At 46.2% G+C, this 23,576-nt stretch overlaps 1 protein-coding gene across 1 annotated transcript in view; it reads left to right on the top strand.

The window, feature by feature from the left end:
• Positions 1-23,576, top strand: part of NRG3 (neuregulin 3) — a 1,735,002-nt gene that overhangs the window by 1,330,893 nt on the left and 380,533 nt on the right. The window lies entirely within an intron of this gene.

Here is a 23,576-nt window from a genome sequence, read left to right as displayed (position 1 = left end):
GGAGCTCAAAGTTTGTATATGCAAGATGCCTTCGTTTGTGAGGTAAAATACGAGGTGAAAGAAAATGTGTGTGTGAGACACAGGAGTAGAAGACTGAGGGAGAAATTGAAGAGAAGAAGGGTAGTCTTAAGGTGAATATATTGAATGGTATTATAGGAGGAAATTCTATATTTTTGTTGAATTTTGTGGAATTCTAAAAGAGAATCATTGGATGGTATATGACATATATGGTTGTAATTCCTTTATGTATCCATTCTGTCCATGAAAGGGCGCTATTTTTTAGTTGTATGTGATTTTATACCAAACAGAAGTTTGTGCAAGAGTTTCTGAAAGAGAATTAGAATTATTAATCAAAGGTGTGGCAATGGAAATAGAATGAGTAAGAATGAGTAAGTATGGCTGTGAAAAAAGCCTTTGGGAGTTAAAAAATATAGACTGCTCGCCTCAATGATTATGGTGTAATCTGTGCATGCTCCTAATTCCCTAATTGTCGGTGAATCAGGAGTAGTAGCTAAAAGGGAGGTCCAAATTTGCTTAAGTATGAAAGCATAGTGGTATTGCCTAGGATTAGGGAAGTTGATCCCTCCAATATCCTTGGATTGCTTGAGTTTTGCGAGTGAAATTTGTGGCTTATGTTCATTCCATATGAATCTAATCAAAGAACAATTAAGAATTTAAAAAATTTGAACAGGAGTGTAATTGAAGAATGGACAAATAGAAATGTATTATTGATTACATCATCATCTTAGTCGTGGCAAATCTGCTCCAGTCTGACACATATAGAGGGGACCAACCATCAGCCAAAGTTGAGATTTTTGAATTAACTTCAGTGAGATTGATTTTAATTGTGTCTTTAATATTGTTTGAATATAAAATAGCTACGCCTTTATTATGTTTAGAATTCCATGCAAAGCCAATGTCTTTGAACATTTCAGGAAGACAATATTTATTCAAGGGCATAAACACAGATTTTCTATTCAATCAGCTTTATTTGGACACAACATGTCATAAAAGCACTGTGTTATATAAAAATGTATATATATGCAATAAAACAAAAAAACATCATTCATACATGAACAAATAAGAATGGAGTGTCAGTTCATTATAGTTCAATGGGAAAAAATACATGTCATAAGGACAATTTACTGTAAGTTTGTACCCTGAAACCGCAGAATATTCATTTAATAATGAATAAATTCAGGAAGTGTAGTGATTGAATTAGATACATATAACAACATATCATTAGCATAATCTGTGAATTATATCTCCATATGCTTGAATTGAAACCCTGAAAAAAACGGAGATCTGCAAAAAAGGTTCTAAGTATAATATAAATAAAATATGGTATGATTGGCAGCCTTGTCTGGTCCCGTTGCAAAGTAGAAAATAGCAGGACTGATTGTCATGAACCCAAATAGAGGCCATAACAAGCGTTCATGGATCTAGGAGTTGGTCTAAGATCTAGAAATTCCTTCCAATGAGTAGCAGTGGCCCCTGAAACATCCTGGCTGAAAAAAAACTTTTAACCAGAACATGGCATTTGCTACATTGTTTAGCTGCTGTAAGAACAGTCAAGAGATCAGAATATTGAATGAAGTAAGTGATAATCCCTTTTGGTCTGTTGTATGCATGTAAAGGATCTTTCCGGTATGCCCTTTGGATGTTAAGCTCAATGAAAGTTTGTAGGCCTATTATTTTAGGAAAATTAGGCTTCAAAATGTTGGAAATGTCTGGCCCTTCAGAAGCCTCTGATATACCATAAATGTGCACATTATTAAATTGATTTCTATTGTCTAAGTCTTCCATTCATTTTTACAATTGAGTTACTTCCTTAGTGAGAAAGTCAACTTTTGCAATGACATCCACCACATCAGACCTATGAATCACTGAGTGAGTATGTAAGTACTGGTATGGGTGTGTCAATGGTTTTGAAAATGGTAGTGTGAAAGTTGGAGTGGGTGTATTAAAGGTTACATGGGGAGTGAGTGGGTGCATCAGAGATTCTATGGATTATGTCATCAGTGATGTCATGAGTGATGTCATTTGAGATTACATTAGTGATGTCACTGACCATGTCATGAGAGATATAATATGTGAGGTCATAAGCAGTGCATTGCGGTGGCGCAAGTTGTAGTTGGCTCAGCTACCTATAACTGCAGAATATCTCTGATTTTATACAAGTGAAATGTCAGCCTAACTATAGCATCCCTATAACCTCTGGGTTTTTTGATGAATTTCTAAGTTTTTTTAAATTCTATTTCTTAACTATAATGCCCCTGTAACCTTTGGTTTTTTCAGGGAATTTCTAAGGGTTTTAAAAAAAGTAGTATATTTTTTGATAAAATTGAAAAAAATTGTCAGTCTTTGGATCAATACATGTCCATATCTTTAAACAAAAAAATACAGATTTGGCAATAGAAAGAATATGACATCACATTAATCTTGAAGATCTGACCTGGAAACCAACTCTCTTCCCCCAATTATTTTCATTCTGTTTCCACTTGCCAATTCAATCAACTCACCTCTATGTTGAATTATTGGGCATGTTCCCCTCTAGGACACAACTGGTGTAATTCTGGGTGATTCTGTCCATCTGGTCTGATTCGTTATCTGAGTCATTGGTAGAGACAAGAAGATTGTCAATGCCTGTCAAGTGCTTATTGCATCTTTGAGTTTCTCGTTTTTCCTACTTAAATGTATCTGAATTTTCTCCACCGTGCCACATCTTTATGCAACATGTCTATTGTTGGGGAGCTCTGAGATTGCCATGATATGACTATCCTAAGCGGGGCCAAAACCATCGCCAACTGACTAGATTTATATGTCATCTTCAGTTTCCGTAGGAATTTAAACAGAACTAGCAGGCAGGACTGGGAGGTCAAATCAATATGTAGCTTGTTTTAGTTTATTGACTACAAGTTGCCAGAAGGAGTGCACAGGCCCGCAAGACCACACCAGGTGTAGGAAGTCCACCATTCCAGAATTGCACGGTGGGCATGTATCTGTGCAAACTGGATCTGTTCTACGGAGATACACTGGTGTTAAATATGTTCTCTGCAAAAAGTTGTAATGTATGAGTCAAAAGAGTGCGTTACTAGAGACAGTATGCGTTAATTTGCAGGCATGCTCCCAGTCGCCTTCCTCTATCAGGATTTATAGATCGAGATTTCAGGCTGTTAGAGATTGTTCAGGAGCCTCTTTTGCATCTGACAGCATAGCTTTTTATTAAAGTGTGATTAAGTGTCTGATCGTGCCACCTGTAAGAAGGGTCTCGAGGGTGTGGGAAAGCAGCGGGCTACAGGGTATCTTGACCATGCATGATTAGCCACCTCCTCCAACCCAGCATGTTGCAAGAATTGACCTTGGCCAGGCATCCTCAAAGGAGATGAAGTGTTCATTGCAGTAAAGTTCCCACCATTGGTGGCAACCCCCCTTCCTCCCTCCCAAAAGAACACATTGAGGGACATCTGTCTGACAGGCTTGAGAATCCCTATGGGGAGCACCCTATGGAATGGAGCATGGCCAATAACTGTCATCACAAACTATTTCCAGGTTGAGGCCATTTGTTTAACTACATATGTGGTACCTCCTGATGTATTCTTTCCATCCATTAGCTGTTATCGGAGATGTCCCCCTGTCGCTACCCCCTCCAGCAACCAAATTTCCCTGTTGGGGGCCATCTCAAGTCAACCTTGCTGCATGTTGAAGCTGGGCAGCATAGTAAGAGAGATCCAGGCGAGGAACCTCTATTCCACCCAACTCATAGGGCTTACATAATGTAGTCAGTGCTACTCCTCTGCAATTGCCTGCCCATAAGAGCGAGATAAGGAGTGAGTACATTGAGCATGTGCGTGTGTGGTCTGAGGTTCATGCTTGTGTGTATGCCCTGAACAAAGCCAAACTGATCCTCATGGATTAGTTTGGGCATGTGCGGGGCCAGATGGTTTGCTTATGCTTTGTGTAAGACTTTAACACCTTGGCTGCTAGGTGTTTTCCCCTCCCATGCTGACTTTTTTTGATTATCATTTTGCATGACGAGCTCACCTCGTCATCAGCACAGCTCAACCGTGCCTCATGACGAGCTGAGCTCGTCATGAGCATGGAAGGGGTTAATGTTATAATTTAAGATCGTAATTGGCCGACATGCTGCTGGGTTTGATCCATCTCCCCGCGGTTTCAGGAGCATACAGATTTCCCCCCTCCCGCATTGTTGGTGGAAACATGCCTGTTTCCATGGATTCATTGAAAACTTCTAGCAAGCGAGGGATCACCTCCCCGTGATAGGTCTGATAGATTCAGCGGGAAACCCGTCCCCCCCTAGAGTCTGCAAGTGTGGTAGCATGCCCAGAGCTGCCCACAATTCCTTGAGTGATATGGGTTCTTCGAGTTCCGCGGCAACCTTATCTGTCAATTGCAGGATGGATAGGCCCTCCAAGAAAGGGATATACCTTGCCGGGGAAATTTTAGGGTCTGGGGAGTACACTGTCTGTAGGTAGGATGTGAATGTGTCTGCTATGCCTTGCTGTGTGCCTACTAGTGTGCCCTCCAGGGTAAACAGGTGTGATATCATCAGGGGGGATGTTCCCTTCGCAGTATCCATGCCAATAGGCGGCACGTTTTATCCCCCTCCCTGTGTAGCTTCTGTTGGGACTGTTTTATGGTGTGTTTGTTGAATCTAAGCCAGTGTTCCTCAATATTTCTTCGTAGATCTTGCTGATTTGCATTCGGGGACAAAAACTCCCTAGTTTGGAGTGCGGCCAGTTGTCTTTCATGTTTGTGTATGTCAGTCTGTAGTTGTTGACGTACCCCACATTAGAGCCCCGTGTGTGTTGCCCTTAGAACTGTTTAAGGGCCCCCCAGTCCATGGCTCTGCGTGTTGTGGACCCCCAATTTATAGTCAAATATGATGAAATAGCTTGTGCTAGCATTTCTCACCCAATAGGGTGTTAGTACATCCACCTGTAACCTCCACTCTCTACTGGCCAGATATGATCCTCCCCAACTCCATTTACAGCTGACGGAGGAGTGGTCGGAGAGGTATCACCCCAGGTGTGTTACTATCACTTCATCCACTATAACTTAAACGTAGCACAGCACTCTATCTAGTTTACTAAAGGTGTAATTTCTAAGGTTTTTAAATGCTAAATCCTCACTATAATGTCCCTGTAAAATTTCTAAGGTTTTTCAAATTCTGTTTCCCAATTATAACATTTATGTAAACTACAATGTTTTAATTGACTTTTGAAGATTTCCAAATTGTATTTTCTATCTACAATGGCTCTATAAGAGGTATTCTTAAAAGCTTGTATTTTCTCCAATTGATTACTGAGCTTTGTTTTTTTTCCTTAAATTTTTTATATTTTTGACAAATTCGCACATCACGATCTCTGCGGACCCAATGCAAAAATGGAAAACAAAAGCAGACAGTAAATGACCACCAACCCATCGAAAAATAATATGTAAAAAATGCATTCTGAACATTTCTCTACACACATTACTATATGCATACTTCTTTCAAAGGATGTTCAAATTCATGTTGGTCTAAGTTTCTTTAAACACCATCTATTAGACCTATGTTCTGTTTTTGCTGTTATTCGGGACATCACAATAAAGTCGTTAACCGTGATGATTGTGCCTTTTCCATAAAGTCTAAAACACATATATCCACACATACTACAGTATTTCCACACTAGGGGTTTCTTACAGTATTCCCTAAAGTCATGTTTTTCTAGGGAGTTTCTATAAAAAAAATCTCTAAAACTTATTTTATGTTTTTACAGTGATGCTTGGGGTCGGGATGGCGTCGGTAATTGCGATGCCCGTAGACACATCGAGAAAGCGGAAAACAAAAGCAGACATTCAATAGCCCCCAACAGATTTAAAAATAATATGTACAAAAATCCATTCTGAACATTGCACTACATATATTACTATATACATACTTCTTTCAGAGCATGTTTAAACTCATATTTTAACACTAAGGGGCATATTATCAAGGACCGGTGTTAAAATTATCGCTGTTTTATCAGTAGGAAACTGCCGATAAAACGGCAATAATGGGCTTGATAATACGCCCTTGTTAATTCCCATAGAAGCCAAAGTTCTGACGTTAACATGAGATTCTATGAGAATTAACAAGGGCGTATTATCAAGCCCATTATCGCCGTTTTATCGTCAGTTTCCTGCCGATGAAACAGTGATAATTTTAACACAGGTCCTTGATAATATGCCCCTAAGTTTCTTTAAAAAAACATCTTTCGAACGTATTTTCCTTTTTAGCGGCTATTCGGGGTGATTGCACCTTTTCCAAATTGGGAAAACATATATATGCACACATATTTCGGTATTTTACACACTAAGGGTCTATTACTAACCACTTCATACTCGTGTTTTTCGAGTGTATTTCTAGACCAACCATCTCTAAGATCAATTTTCCGTTTTTGCAGTGACTCCACAGATGGCAATGCCGTTGGTAATCGCGATCCCCGCGGACCCGTCAGGAAAACAGAAAACAAAAGCAGTCATTCCATGGCCACCAACACATCCAAAATAATTTTTTCTAATCATCACAGCAGATAACTCTATATATATATATATATATATATATATATATATATATATATATATATATATATATATATATATATATATATATATATATATATATATATATATATATATATATAAATAACTCTATAAAAACATTCATCAAAATCTCAATATCTCTATAACAATGCGTATTAATGATTTAATTATATATATTTTTTATAGTTTCACCAATATTCACGACGATGTTGATAGTCACGATATTCCTGCAATGGTACACAGGGGGCTCTGCTGGCAGTTGCGTCATGGTCGCGATTTTTGCGTGAGATTAAAAATAAAAAAATAAAAAATTTGGACACATTACTTGAGTCACTAACACCGCCATTTCTCCATCTTGGCTTCAGAGTACCTCTTACCTGACCCTTTATGTTAGCTTTTTCCGAAATCTTCAGCCCCGGGAACCATTCCCGATAGATAAAATGGGGGCCGCAACTTTCTGTTTAGGTTGAGTCTAGCCAATCAAAGCATACCTGTTGGCGTATGCATTCGCGATTCATTGCGAAATCTGCGGCCAGAAATATCACTATAATTTTAAACTTGCATTTCTCAACAACTACTGAACGGATTTACACCAAATAGCAAAAGGCATTTCAACATCTACCTCCCTGTCAAATTTGGTGTACGTCTGTTCACTAGTTTGGGCTGTTGGTGTGGCTAAATGTTCCTATGGGAATTAACATTACAAGCGCAACATAATTTTGCGCCCCAAATACTCGGTCACTGCATGGATCACCAGCATACTTTTCATAACAATAGAACCCACCGTGATTCTTTTTTGGGATAACTTCATGAAGATTTATCAAACAATGCTTACAGCAAAGTCAACAAATGCTTTTCCTATGGAAACAATGTCGGAAATATAACTACCTACTGGTAACTGCCAGTAGGTAATATATACATATATATTGTTGCAAAGTCATCTTGTGCCCTGGGCTCCCCCATTTTTTGCTGACTGGTGGTGGTGGTTACTGACTCTGACTAACCCTGGGTACACTATAGGTTAGGGTACCCTTATGATTGGCATGACCTCTTCTATGATGCCCTCTATGATGCCCTAGTACATAATGGGGGAGGGGGATTAAAACTACCTTTAAGTCAATAGTATATAATAGGACACAACAGTTTAGATGCCAGCAATCCTATCTGAACTTAAATGTGTGCGCTGCTGAAGCCTGCGGTCAGTTTAAAATGCATCCATGTTTTGCAGGACTGCTTTTATAACTCAAATTGTGCCCAAACTCAACTTTGGTGTTAGGGGCACTTACAAATTATTAAACTACAATGTTTGGCATTTTAGGTACCTCTAGGGTCTCCCCGAGGTATCCCAGTGGTGGGGGGCAGGTTTTTATAAGGGAACCCTTATAAAATGAGTTTTATATGCCCTTGTTTAAGTGAAATTGCACATTTCACTCCCCACATTGGGATAAAGTGCTTTACAAAATTAGCTTTTGTGCTAGGAGCACTGTGGAGTGAGGATCTACAATATTTTTATATGTTCAGAACCTCTAAAGTCTCCAGAGGTGTTCTGGGGCGGGGGTCCTGTAGAGATAGGCAGGGCCCTTATACAATATGTTTCTATAGGCACTGGGGATGGAAAAATGGACCCGGTCATTTTGCCCATTGCAAACCCCTTGCCACATAGGTTAACATGGCAAGAAGTAATTAACTAATAATTGCCGCTAAGAGAGTATTAAAAATGCTATTCAAAGACTTTCTAGATAAATCCAACAATATGTATTGTTTAATTTCTCCTAAGGGGTACAGACAAGAAGTTATAAGACTTCTTTGTCTACAAGTTAAAATTCATCCATCTAGTGGATTGTCCTGAATGGTCAGGGTTAAGTCGATTAGCCAGCCTCCTTTGATGAGGTGAAGAACAGCTCCTGGGCTTAGCCAGCTCTTCTGGGTGGGTAGTTTCTGCTACATAGGAATGCCAGAAGGAGGCAACAGCCAGAAGAAACCAGTTTCATTTACACCTCTCCTCTTTGAACCCAGCCAGATGGAGGGATTAAGGATGGAATGAGGAGATGTAAGGGGGAGAGACTATAGAGATTAGCCACCCTGGAGGTGTTTTTAGTCAGCTCTTCTCTCCCTCCTGGAAAATCAGCCATGATGAATTTTGGAGAGGGGGTGCTCTCTGGGAGGAAATAGTGCCATCCTTAGGAGGATGTGTTCCTACCCTGGGGTGTTGCCCTGCACGTTATTGGACAGGGGTGCCTTCCTGCTTGACCCAGAGAACTGAAATTAAGCATGTGAGAGGCGCAAAGCATCTCAGATCTGCTGCTTGAAACTCAAGTAAGAAGAAGTTTGATTTTCAGCAACCAGGCCCTGGACTCTGATGACTGCACCTTCTGCACATTCCAGAACTACAGTCCTGTGGACTACTTTGCTTCAAGAAGACTTAAAGAGTGGACTCCCTGCAGGCTACAGGTTAATAGAGTTCACCTGGAACATCACCAACTAGAATCATCCGGCTGGAGCACTACCATTGAATTGGTAAGTGTTTTGTCCATAGTGGATTGTGGGAACTGAAGAACCAAACTTTCAAGACCCATCTTGGAGCTCCCAGACCCTTGGAGTAAGTTTTTAATACTTTACTTTGGGACCCTTTGGGGAACTTCGGGAAGAAGTTCCAGAAGTTGAAAGAAGTTTGGAGCAACTTTGGAAAAAAGCTCCATAAGTGGATCGACTCGTTCTAGCCAGGCAAGCTGTCGACCAACAACTGCAAGCGTTCTGCCATCCAAGTTTGTCCTGGTGAAAAGCTCTGGATGTCCGACTTCTAGAGTTTGACCAGGATATGGCTAAAACGGAGACCAGTGCATTGTCACCGAATATGGCCTGGTGAAGAGCATTGAGGGACTTTGCAAGATAAAGCTTTGTAAAGGTTTTTAAATCTGAATGAAGAAAAGGTGATCGGGATCAACAGCAAGAGCCAAGCCGCCCCCTTCAACCACAAGCCAGCCTGGATCCCTGTTTCATCTCGCTGGAAAGCTCCAAAGGTTGGACTTCCACAAGTTTGACCGGTTGCTTGTCGCAAGGCAAGCCGGCAAACCCTCACCGTATGTGAACTGGCTGAGAGCTTTGAGGGACCTCTGGAAGAAAAGCTGCAGAAAAGTTTCTAAGCCAGAAGGTAAAAACTTTGACCTAGACCTACCACGAGGGTTCGCCGCACAGGGATCCATCTTAGTCAGCCTGAAACCTGGAATTTCACTCGCTCTAGAGCGACCAGATGTACGTTTCTATGTGCTATACAGTCCTAAATCTAAACAAATTCATATATAGGGGGGCGTGGCCAAGATGGCAGTGTGAGCAGGCCGGCTGCTCCGAGGCTCCCGCCGACGGCCTGATCTAACACCGGCTTACGGGCCGTTATTGCGGCTGTCGGACTCATTTCTGCACGGGGAGCAGTCCTGATAGCACAGAGCTTCACCTTAAAGCGGTGGCCGCTGCTGGAGGGGCGTTTCAACATCAGCCCACGAGCCGATAGCTTCTGCGGCTCCCAGTGCGGAGGAGTAGCCGGAAACTGCGACCGGGCAACGAGAGGCCCGAGGGTCTGCATATAGCCCCTGCCGGGACGGTGAGCCCGAACGCTGACATTGCACCATGGAGGGCAGAACGGTGGAGATCTGGTGGCCACTGAGCAGTGGTTACTCGAAATAGAGCTGGAGAGGAGTGCCCGGATCAGCATTTGGGAAAGAATCTTCGCACCTGGGCCGCAGTGATCATGAGTGCGGGTTCCCCTGTGATGCCAGCGGGGGTGATGCCCGATAGAGAAACAGCAGTGTGAAGGCCTGGCCATGGAGTGAAGGGGCATCTTGAGACATCGGGTTGCTGGCCTGCTGCAGAGTACGCTTAGGGGTGGCCAAGACCTGTGGAGAGGCCTGTTGTATACCCAGCATGCCATTATCATCCCTGCATCGCCTCACAGCCCACTAACGGGAGTTGGATGCATTGTAGGTGAGTGAGGCGGATTTTGCAGCTTTGGAAGAGCAGCAGAGGCAGGGGTGCCAGGTGGCGGGGATGGGCGGCTGCACAGGAAAATTGAGCGGGCCGCCATCTTGTGCAGGGCCCGAGGCACTGAAATAGGCCGCATACAGGAAAGGCCTACGCCGCAACTTGCCACGGCCGGTGGGCCAAGGATTGCGGTGATTGGCAGCGGAGCCCGACGCCCTTTGGGACTGACAGCGGTATGCGGGCGAGACCGAGCAACCGGCCGGGAGTACGCCCCTCTCCTCCGGGGTTGAGCAGAGAGGACTGGCATTCTTTGGTGGCAGAAACCCACCGAGCAGCGAACCGAAGGTCCCGAGACAGGGCCCAGATCAGGAAGGGCCAGCAGAGGTCCGGCGACACTCCAGAGGTGGTGGCGGTCGACTGCAGCTTGTGGCCATGCATTTGAGGAGCTGGGGCTGAAGTGAAGGAGGGCCAGGCCGCAGTCTTAAGGGTCTCCAACACAAGCTACGGCGCTGCACGTGCAGTCGAGGGCCCCGTAGTGGTATCTGGGCCCTCCCGTGTCCGTGCGGGGAGAGAGTTGAAATGGGCCCACCATGAGTTGACTGCGGGGGTGTTGGCGGCTCCCGGGCATGGAGACGTAGGAGCCTTGCAGCAGCAGACGGAGGAGTCTGCTCTCAGCCTGGGAACACTTGCAGCGCCAGAGGGTCATCTGCGAATGCCAGAACCGGCTCACCAGTGATGAGTACTACTACGGTCCCGGGGGAGAACAGAGGAGACCTGCGGAGAGGCCTATGGATGTTGGACGTGGTGGCTGGCCACTAGGATGGGTGATCAGAGGCCCGGCAAAGCACAGGCAAAGAGCGGGGACTTAGACCGAAGTGAAGCCGGAGGGGGGCCCTGGACTTTGGGAGGAGCGCGCTATGTCCACCTCGAGGGTCTGCAAAGACAAAACTGTGAAGGACCTGTTTGCCAAGGCCCAGGCGAGTCAACAACACAAAGACATGGCTACGCGCGCTGCCTGCCCTGCCTCGAATCAAGAAGACGGTGCAGAGCCCATTACCAAGGCCTTTTTAGAATCACTGTTTACCACTTTGAGAGACTATATCCACACCTTAAAAAGAAATTCTCGAGAAGATCAAGGAGGTTTGCAGAGATGTGGATGACATAGGGGGGCGTGTGGCAGAGCTGGAAACCAAGAATGACGAGAGAGATAATGAAATTGAGGCACTACAGCAGGAATATTTGCGGATTCACAACCAACAAGTTGACCTACAAACACACCTAAAGGACTTGGAGAACCGTTCTCGTCGACATAATGTAGGGATCCGGGGAGTGACACTGACCGAGGACACTAAAGATCTGTTCGGGTTCACAAGAGAACTTTTCAATCACATTTTGGGGTGCCCTTTGGAACCAGAACTCCGACTGGACAGAGTACATAGAGTGGGAGCCCCACTTCCTGCGTCGGCTCCCCCAACGGACATCCTAGCATGTGTGCAGGATTACCGCACAAAAGAAGACATACTCCAGAAATCTCAGCAGTTGCACCCCCTGTCCTTCAGAAACCAATCTCCAGTTCTATTCCAGGACTTATCTACCCTTACCTTGCAGAAGCGCAGAACCATCAAGCCCGACACAGCATACCTCCAACATTGCAACATCTCCTACAGTTGGGGTCACCCATTTCGCCTGGTGTTCAAACTGGACAATAAGCTTTACCAGCTCTGATCTTTGGCGGAAGCATGCCGCCTGCTGGGTATGGACTCACCGGCTGATGAAAATGAGTCGGCGGGCCAGGCCATGGAATCGTATGACTCCAAACCCCGGTTGCGCCAGCAAGGTAGAAGGCACCGCTTCAAGAAGCCCCCTGCAGCTGAGATTAAGGATGGACAGCGCGGCGCAGTGGAAGCATTCTCACCTGAGCTGACCTCGCCCCATCCCAGATGACTTTCATGTTCATTTTTCTCACGGTTGTTTGTTTGCTTTTTCTCTGGCCAGGCCGGCGGCGGGAGGAGGGGCTGTTGTGAATTGATTGAACTATTCCATTGTACTACATTCCCAATCACCTACGGATGATGGACAATGTGTTCTTGCATATTGGGCTTCATGTTGGGGGGGGAGTTTCTTTTTTGGGAGGAGGGAGGGAGAAGGAAGGGTTTAGTGTTCCTTGTCCACCATGCCCTTGGGGTGGAGAAAGACACACAACTCCTAGTCCTTTTTGAAAAGCTGACGCCTTTGTTTTTTAGGTTTTGCAGCAGTAGTGCGGTTTTTCTGCTTTTGTCCACCTGTTAGAGTAGATGTTGACCACAGAACTTAAGGTACTCACTGTAAATGTGAGGGGGTTGAATAACCCTGTGAAGTGCAAGGCGGTCCTTTCCTGTTTAGAGCACTCACCGGCAGACATTTGTTTCTTGCAGGAGACACACCTTTTGCAGAGGGATTGCCACCGCCTTCGGTCCCAAAAGTTCCTGCATCAGTTTTTTCCTCAGGATGTAATAAAACAGCAGGAGTAGCTATTCTGGAGGCCCAGAGGTTAAAGGGAAAGATCATACAGAAAGAGGCTGAGATAAAGGGCAGGCTGTTGACATACAGGTTTGCGCTGGAGGACTACACATTCACTGGGCTCAATCTATGCTCCTAACGAAGGCCAAGAAAGGTTCTTTCACTCTGCCCTCACAGATGCTACCATCACTCCAGATGACCACATTCTGTTGGGAGGGGATTTAAATTTGGTGTTTGACAATATTCTGGATAGATCAGGTCAGCGCTCCTCTCAGCCTGGCGCTCTTTCTGCGGAGGGACTAGCCCATCTCCATGACCTAGGTTTTAATGAATTATGGCGCAGCTTCCACCCCAGGGACGTGCATAGTCATATTATTCTAATGCCCCCAAAACATACGCACGTCTGGATTACTTGCTGGCGTCTACCTCACTACAGGCGTTGGCAACTGAGGTGGATATCGGGGTTGCTTCTCTTTCTGATCACGCCCCGGTGACAGTTGTGCTTGCCCTCCCACCAATTCAGCGCGCGCAGCGGACATGGCGACTTAGAGAGACTCTACTACACCGCAAGGAGGTAGTCACAAGAATACAGTGCATAATTGTGGATTACCTCTCCCCCATATGGGTGGCTTAGTCGACCCGGACCAAGCAGGATTTATCCCAGAACGGCAAACCTCGGACAATACTAAGCGGGCCCTGCACCTCATCGAAAAAGCGACACGAACGTGCGGAAGTGTTTTAATGCTGGCTATTGACGCTGAAAAAGCATTTGATAGGGTGCATTGGCCCTATCTAAAAAAAGTCTTGGAGAAAGTGGGCTTGGGTACATAGTTCCGCACATATGTGCCGAACTGTTACAAGTTTCCAACAGCTGCAGTTCGAGTTAATGGGCACACATCCTCCCAGTTCCCCATTGAGAGAGGCACTAGGCAGGGGTGCCCTTTGTCGCCCCTCCTTTTTGGACTCTACATGGAGCCCTTAGTGCAGAAGCTGTGGCTTAACCCACAGGTGGCGGGGATCAAATTTGGGGGCTATGTCCATACAATCAGCCTCTACGTTGACGATGTCTTGATCTCCTTGTCTAACCCGTGAGAATCATTTCCTGCCTGCCTTGTGGATTTAGAACTCTTTACACAAAGTTCTGGCTTCAAAGTTAACACAGGAAAGTCAGAGGCTCTTGATCTGTCTCTAGAAAAGTCTACCCGAGAACACTTACAAAGCTCACTCCCCATTCAATGGGCAACAGGGGCTATTCCGTACCTGGGGATTCAATTGGCTCCTTCACTTGTCGACACGGTTAATATTAACTATACCCTGCTGTAAGAGAAGATTAGGCGGGAACTGGGGTGGTGGAAACACTACCCGCTGTTTTGGTTGGGCAAGATAGCTGCGGTCAAAATGACGGTTCTCCCCCAGATCTTATATTTGTTCCGCACTATCCCTCTCCGTCCACCGACGGGTTGGATACAGCAAAATCAATCGGAATTGGCCCAGTTCATCTGGAATGGGCGAAAGCCGCATCTAAAACTGAGACTGGCGATGCTCCCACCGGAGGGAGGGGGACTTGGGTACCGGACCTTTTGCTTTACTTCCAGGCAGCTCAATTGTGTCTCCTAGTGGAATGGAGAAGATGTGAGTCTGAGAAACACTGGCTATTCCAGGATCAAGCAGTGGCCGGCTGACCCCTACAGGAAATTCTGTTTCTCCCAAAGCAGGATCGGCCCCCTAATCTTTGTGTCTCATATTACACTGGTCCCCATGGAAGTTTGGGACCAAACCAATGCTAAACACGAACTTACAACTTTCCCGTCCCCGCTTACCCCTTTGATGTATAACCGCGACTTCAAGCCTGGTACCAATTCAGTGGCCTATGCGAGGTGGCCGCCGCCTGGTTGCTGATGCCTCTTCCACATTTATTCAGCAGAGGGGGTGATTCCTCACACCCAGTTTCGGCAAACATACGAGATGCCGGAGACTGAGAGGCTGCGTTGCCTTCAAGTACGACATTGGGTACTCAGTGAGCAGGTGCGCCCAGTGGCTGATAGACACCTCCTACGAACGTTGGCTGATTACACGTACGACAGACAAGAAAATAATCTCAGATTTATATAAAATGCTTCTAGCTAGATGAGCTCATACCTACAGTGCTGGTAAGGCACGCTGGGAGAAGGAGTTGGGTAGGACACTTAGCCATAAAGAATGGGAGGGAGTATTCTATAGAGCGAGGCATTCAGCGTATCACATGTGGCTTACTGACACTATCCCTAAAATCGCAACCTACTGGTATTGCACCCCTGAGCGTCTCCACTCGATGGATCACACCAAAGAGGCAATATGCTGGCGGGGTTGCGGGCAAGTGGGTACATTGGTCCATTTACTATGGGATTGTGTTTATGTCCAGGCTTACTGGAAGCAAATATTAGATGAGATAGATACGCATTTTGAGAAAGAGATTCAACGCCTTCCCTCATATGTTCTCCTGGGACTCCCGAATCCCTTGACATATCCTCTAAGCTCCCGCAGAGGCCGTCTGATGGCTATCGCACTGGGCTCTGCAATGCAGAATATACTTACACAATGGCGAACCGCACATAATCCTACATTCAATGGCTGGCTTCACCGCCTATGGCATGTGCTTGGGATGGAGAAGATTTCACTGACCTTATTGGGGTAAGGGTCCAGATATGTCGAGCTAAGGCAACCCTTCTTTTCCCTACTGTCCTCGGAATTCCATGAGGTCACATATCCTCGATACCTCCACCTGCTCCGCCTCTCTAATTCTGAACATCCGGGGCGGAATGAGAGTTGCAAAGGTATGAATGTTATGGATGGTGGACTTGGAACACGGGTGGAGGTGGGGAAAGGTAGGGTGGGGGGGTTGTTGGTTTTATTTATAATGTCATTATTTTTTCTTTTCTTCTGTTAAAGTTTTGATGTTAGCACAGCTTATCTTGATGCAGCGCAATCTCACATTTGCACGGTTGGCTTTAATGACTCATTTATTCCCCTTGTCATTGTTCTATGGAGATGATGTGATGGCTGCAATTGTTGATACTGTTTTGTGCATGCTGCAGCCTTTCAATAAACAGATTTAATACTAAAAATTATATATATCCAATGTACATGTATGTTGAGCTAGGTATAGAAAATCTGTACTTCCTCACCTTTTGATATTTTGGGTTTTTGATAGTATATGTGCATGGCTCCATATTCTGGATCAATTACTTAGGGTTCACACCAAAATGTATTATTGTTTTTACAATGCCGATTGGAGAAACACTACCGTGGCAATGTTGCATAACTTTTGTAAGTGAAAGGAAATACAATTTTTATAGTGTGCTATTGCAAGCTCTGGTCTCAAAATATGTCAAACTAAAAAGGCTTAGAGGACAGAGGACCTATCTCTCAAACCTTCTGGCCTGTCCACTTGTACCCTTTACATTCTACATTTGTGAATGCATGTGGAAGTTGAAAAGAAGGTATTAGAACCATTGTTTGATCTGACTTGCGGCCATCTCAGGAATGCATATGAATTCTGCAGTGGCTGCTTTCCATATGGCATGCTTTATTTACGGTTCAAATGAATAAAATTAAGAACCAGTTGTTCGAGACAACAATAAGCTTCAGTATATGAAACATCAGCAAACAGGCTTAAAAGTGGTTGATTGAATGCAGGCAGGTGCACATGCATTCACTTCCAGAGAACAAAGGTATATTGAGGTTATTTTGTTTTTTATTTTGATATCATACATAATGTTTGTCTATGGACCTGCAGTCCCGTACCATTTCTGCTGACTTCAGAGGGACCATTAGTAATACGTTGCTGTACTTTGCTTACCCTGCTGACTTCAGAGAAACGTCTAGCAATAACATGAGAGCCTTCATCCTTTCGGCTGAATTCAGCAATACTACTAATAATGACCTATAGTATTGCAGCTTTTTCAGAGATGCCTGTAGATATCTATTATCTAACTTCAGTGCTGCATCACTTTGTCTGACTTGAGTTAGACCAGGAGGAATCAGAAAATAAATTATTGTTATGGAAGTCTGGTGACAAACGTATTGTCATAAGTTTAAACATTGTTTTATTCCTAAATAACATTTTTTTTGCCACTTTAACTGGAAAAGAACTCCCTAGCTAGCATTGCGTATACTTTGGAAAACAAAACAACATATTAAGTACACAGTGTATTATTTAAAGGTTGATTATCAAAATATTTCAAATGTAGGGTGGCACTGAGAAAAGTTTCAATGCCCATGGCCTTTGTCCACTCTCCTCTTATCTTTGAAATGCTTCACCCTGGCACCCCAGGCCCCATACGTCCAACACAATGCGCAGGAACCGCTGGAGACCAAGCAAGGACCATACGCCATAGCCGGAGGCACGCACATGTTGGGGGCAATCCACTGCACACATGTCCCACCTGTGCCCCATGGTGACACTGCACACAATCAGTGCAACAGGAAGCACATGTCACACATCAATGTGCAGGCAACAGCAGACCACCATGGGACCTTCACCAATGTCGCCTCTAAATACACAGCCAGTGTGCATGATCCCTTCACCCACCAACAGTCTATCAGCAACCAGCCTTCCCAGGATGGCACCAAGGGAAATGCACAGCCCCTTGGCAAATTACCAATGAACACCCCACTCACCTCAATTCCACAACCACTCAATCCACAACGCTGGCAATGCACACGTCACAAATTCACAACCAACATGCACAACAACATGCCCACCCACCAGACACAACTTACAATGGCAACCAGGGCAAGCCGTGAACATGACCAATCAACGGCATGGCACCTTAGCCACACAATAGCCAAATGTAGGGAGAGGTGGCAACCAGGCATGTGTGAAGGATGCAGTAGGACCAGGATTGGGAAAGTACACAATGCCAAGAGTGGCGGCGAAGTGCTGGGCAGACTGCCGTATGAAGAACACACCCATATCCACAACGACATACACCTCTGGTGTATGGAGTGCAGTGGGTGCAATCATGTCACCCTAGCCAGTGGGGGTCCTCATGGAAATGTTGCCTGTTATGCCCCCCTTAGGTTTGAGCAGAGTGGGATGGCCTGGCATACGCCAGACAAGCATAGTGGTGTGAATAAAAAGCATGTAGCCCTGGGTGTGTTCCTCTTTCAGAAAGCCTGAAGTCTCTGCCAGGGTTGCGCCTCCCACCCTGCCATGAAGCCAATGCTGTACTCATTAGAGGAGTTGCTTGAGACCCTGTGCGCCCGCCATACCCCAGCCCCCTGGCCACAAACCCGTCAGGCCCGAGCATACGCAGCCACCCCACACTGATCTGCATCCGACACCAGCGTGTGTCATGGGGGACCCACCACGTGCCTGTGTAAGCTCAAAGCCCAAGCCTGTGACCCTGCCGCCAGCCTCTCAGACCATCGCTGGCCCCCTGACGTGGGCCTACATTACTCCTTCCTCGTTGACATATTCTAGTGCCCTCCTCCACAGCCCAGTGGGTCACATATGTGTAACTGTGTCCTGGCTCCTGAGCAGCAGCGACCCCAAATCTGAAACAGTGGCCACAGCACCAGCCCCGCCGATTAGTGAGGCATAGTTCCATAGGGGCATCTTGCGACACGTGGTGCCACCAACCCTGTTCAACGCCAGCCAGCAACACGTGCTGCCACAAACCCTGTTCAACGCCAGCCGCGACACGTGGATGAGGGACCAGGACTACCCTGTGGAGCAGTAGGTCTCACGTCCAGCACCTGGTTGCCATTCACAAATAGCAGAGTCCACACCAGTGGACGCACGGAGATGAGTAAGAGGCTCAGTCCGGACAAAAGCCGGGTCGCAGTCATGGAGGTGACTGAACAGGTGTTGCCACTGAACCTGAACTACACAGGCCGGTGGGGCCACCAACTTATGCCGGCAACAGTCGATGACTGGCCCATGCTGACCGCTGCCTCTGGCATACACTGCGGTCCTGTAGGTCACAGAGTCATGATTCTGCAATGCAGGAGTACATATCAGTGTACTGGCATCATCATAGACTGCATCCCCACTCAGCCTCCTTGCCACTAAGTCTGTCCCCCGACATTCATGGACCCTCTCTGGTCGAGCTTTGGTGGCATCTGAGTTTATGAACTATGGGCAGTTTACATCCTCATGTAGCTGATACCGAATTGGTGGTTGCAACAAGGCTGTCCCATTCCATTCCTCTATTTTCTGCTTCCGGATAAAATCAAACCTTTCGGCGTCTTGTACTGGAGGACACCTTCCACCTTCGACCAGCCCCCGAAATCCTCTGCAGCATATACCTCAGACATTGATGGTGACCCGCTCAGGTTGCATGGCCCATCTGACTGCACTGCAAGGCACCGTCCTGTGGCTGGGTGCCTGTGCCGGCTGCAGTGCATCCGGTGCCACCAACTCTGTGCTATTCATGTCTGGGATCCCATCTCCAGAAACATTGGCTGACCCCTGAGGCGTTGGTCTAGGGGGTCATCAACTCCATTCCTCTGTGGCCTTGTGCTGTACACAGCCTCCGGGCCCAAATGTGTCCCACCAGGGCTCACCCACCAAAGCAAGTCAAGACCTGCCCAGACAACGCATCACCCCAGGAGGCTCACGCCACCACCCCAAGGACCACCACCAGCCGCCATCTGCCAGAGTTGAATCGTTGGACACAACAGACTTCAGAGTTGCTCAGGTCTGTCGTGGATGCCATCATTGGCCTGATACCCTGCTCAGCACTCCAGGTGCCAGTGACTCAGTGCACCGCAGGCCATTGTCTGTTACACATTGTGTTGTGTGCTTTGGAGCGATTGCGCAGGTATGTCACCTCAAACAGTGTGGGGGCCCTGAGATGTGGATGGGAAAGATGATGCAGAACTAACACACACCACTGCATCTGCATCAGAAACATGTCGAAGGGACACAATCCGAGACTTTTTCTTCACATGAGCACGCTCATCTCTAGTGTCCAAACCCCACTGCACTGCAACTCATGGACACTTCTGTTTGCATGTTGGCTGTCATCTGGACTTTCTCAGGCTCCCTCCATGTTGCTCAGCAGTTGACTCTGTATTGCATGTGTTTTCTGTTTCTGTTGCACTGGTGTCCAATGTTCAAGTGGTTGCCAGCACCAGACATTCCATGCAGAATGGCTTACACTCACCCCACACACATCCAGCACAGGCATCACAGTACATGTGGCCCTGCCAATAAAGGGGCCAGGCCCATGTGCCCATAGCCAGTTCTACATGATATCTGCGTGTGTCCCTGTGGTCTTGTAGTATGCATGTGGGCCCTGGGCCTTACGACATTACATTGTGCTGTGTACATTGGATGCAGACATGTCACCGCAGGCAGCGGGTTGGTGCTTGGACTTGTCGCGTAGTCGTAAACCACACAATTCGTTACGGGGAGTGGCCAGAGCCATCATACGCAGAGGCAACATGGGTGTATGGCTGCTATTTGAGCGCCCCAGGCGTGGTTCTGTGCTGTGAGTGTGCATCTGCATGTGTCTCTATGGCAGTGTGGGTCTCCTTAGTGGGGTGTGGGTGGGCCCTGAAGGGTGATTGACCCCTACGTATGAGTCCTGGTTCGTATTCCATGGGTTTGGCCCCCACCCACACCTGTTGGGCCACCTCCTTTTGGCGTGCTGACACATGGCACTGGGGTGCCATGTGTGGGTGGGTGAAGTGTCATGAGCCAGCTGTGCTTGTGGGTGCTTCCTGCTGTTGGTGTGTTGAGGCTCGGTGTTCCCCCCTGAGTAGCTTGGCTGGCCTGGCCCTGGTGGAGGGTTGTGTGAGATACCCATGGTCTGTTGTAGGGCGTCGATGTCGATGTGGTGGTGGTCCTCTCCAGCATCACTGATGTGTTGTATTTTGTGCTCTGCTGAAGGTGTTGTGTGCCCCTCTGCGATGTGAAGGGGAGGTGCGTTTTGACTTTGTGTTGACATATATGTTGGCACATTGTGCTGGTTTGCATGCAGACTGCATGGCAATGTACATTGTGACTGTTTGGGGGTTGCAGTATTCTCCTGCGGGACAGTGTACATTCGGTCTACTTAACGGATGTGAAGTCGTACACATACATTTCCATTTCACAGTTTCCGGCTCTGTCAGATGCAGTGGGCATGTTTCTGTGCATGTGCGGAGCCAGTTCTGTCCTCTCTTCATCAGTGTCGGCTATGCACGTTGTTTCACGTTGTCGTTAATGTGGGTGTGCTGTTCATGCTATGTGTGTGTGCTGCAGTGTGCCAAGGGGATCTGGGACATTATCCTGAGTGTTTGTGGGTGTGCAGTGTGCTACGCCTTGTTGTGCATGTATGCCATTGTGCCCATCTCCCCCCATCCCCCAGTTCCTGTTCGTTGTAATCCCTGTTGATGTTGTCAGGTCCTCTCGAGCTGTGTCCGTACTCCCTACTCCTTACTTCGTCTCCACACTGATGACTGTGGCCTGGGTTTCCTCCAGCTCCACCGGTGTCGCTGGACTGCTACCTCCTATTGGCAGCGGGTTGGTGCCTGGTTTAGGTAGTCACGTCATGCCGGCGCTTATTGGCCTCCTGGATTGGCTCCCTTGGCACCCCAACTGCAATCCAGGTGGTCTGCTAGTGGGTCAGTTGCTGGTAGTGTTCTGTCACCTCTGTGACGCTGGTCTTGTTTTCCTGCGGTCTGCACCCCATCTTCCTCTCCCTCTTTTCCTTGGCCTTCCCCGACCCCGTTCACCCTTGCTGGTGGTCTGTGGAGGTTGTGGGGTATGAGTTGACTTGTGCTCTGGGTCAGGGTGCATCATGTTGCTACGTGCTTTGGCTTGTTTATGGTGCATTTTCTCGGTGGTTTTTATGGAGCATTGTCCCCGCAGACGGGTGGGATTTGCAGGCCTGTGGTTGGTTTTTGCTACTTTTTGTGCCCCGGTTGGCCCCATCGTATGTTTTTTTTCCGTTTGCAGATCTCATTTTTGTGGTGTGGCTTTGATTTTCACGCACACATTTGCTGCGTTGTCTGCTGTGTATAACATGCTACCGCCGTGTTGTGAATTCCACGTTGCCACTGGGTTATTTTCCTGCAATAGGTTGCGATGTTGAAAGTTGCGTTACGCTACTCTTGCTGTAGTTATCACACGTTCTTGTGAATATACCTCTTTGTGTAATGAAAACCTTGCACATCCCTATTGACAGGGCCCTAGAAGGATAATACTGATCAAAGTACAAATTCAAACATGTATGAATTTTGCATGTAGCTCAGGATAGGTATAAATCATCCTTTTCACTCCCAAAGTTTTACCTAGTTTAACCGTACAAAAAAATATATATCTTTGTCACTCCAGGGGTAGGTCACACAAGTGTATTCAACATCAGGACGAAAACAATGATTTTTTTCCCCCCTTCTACTTTAGCAGCTCAGTTGTTTCAAGCAGCACACATCAGCTTCTTCTCAAAATTCCCGCTACACAATATTGCTTCTGTGGAGAATTGAATTTTCGTTCTCGGCCAGGTGCCCAGTAGCTGTCCTGGATTTGAGGATATTTTGCCAAGATATGATTTAGTACACAGTTCAGCTGAGTTTGGAAAAACAAGGCAAGCAAAAGAAGTGATATATTCAAAAAGTTACGATGTGACCCCTAGCTCTGATTTCTAGTAACCACTCCAATGAGCAGATCAGCATATGAGAGAAAATTACTTATATTGCATAGCTGAAATCCGTTGAAAATACTGCTAAGAAAAAAGTACAGTTCACTAGACTCCTTTCCTGTTCTTGGTTAATATCGTTTACTTTGCTAATATCACTGCAATATCTTTAATGTTAGTCTTGTTGCTTCCCTATGGGTTATTGTGCCCCACTGGTGCAATAGCCTATTAAAAAGAGAGGAACTTGCTGTTATGGGACCTCTCCTATTTCTGCAGGGAATTGCTAGTAATAGATTCTAAAGATTTTATTGGTATTTCTACCCGTGGTGTCATAAATCTCAGCTTAGTTCATGGCCACACATATCACCTGCATCTCATTACCAGGTTCTTTGTTTGAAGATCCTGCAGGACTGGCTTTGTATTGTGAGCACGTGCAAGCACGGATTTGTAAGGTGGCGCACATCATATTCTGTAAGCACTGTGTTTCTGATTCTTTCACTGCATCTTTCTAAAATGCTATTTTCTTATAAAATAGAACAGCAAAGCAAATAATGATGTGTATGACTTTAATAGTGTTTATTGTAGGTGTTACAGGGAAGCACCATGCGTAATTTGTGCGAGTATTTACAGGTGGGGTCCACCAGCACTCTTCTTTAGGGACGAGGACTTTATTTTTAATCATCAGATTTTGACCCAGAGCAAGAAAGAGAAAGGCAGCAAAGGGGGAAGCAGATCAAAATGGGAAAACCTTGACAAAGCAAGAAAGCGGTGATTAAAACAACAGCGGCGGCTGCAGGTAAGAGTGGTGGGTAGCAGGGCCAGGTGAGGGGGGATTTCGAGAGACAAACACAAGGGAAAATTAAATAAATAAGTCATTTTCCCTCGTGGTCGTCCCCCGAAATCCCCCTC

The sequence above is a fragment of the Lissotriton vulgaris genome, chromosome 5, assembly GCF_964263255.1.
Source record: "Lissotriton vulgaris chromosome 5, aLisVul1.2, whole genome shotgun sequence".
Classification (NCBI taxonomy): Eukaryota; Metazoa; Chordata; class Amphibia; order Caudata; family Salamandridae; genus Lissotriton; species Lissotriton vulgaris.
The sequence above is the reverse complement of the archived record's forward strand: the minus strand, read 5'-3'. Positions and strand labels throughout refer to the sequence as shown.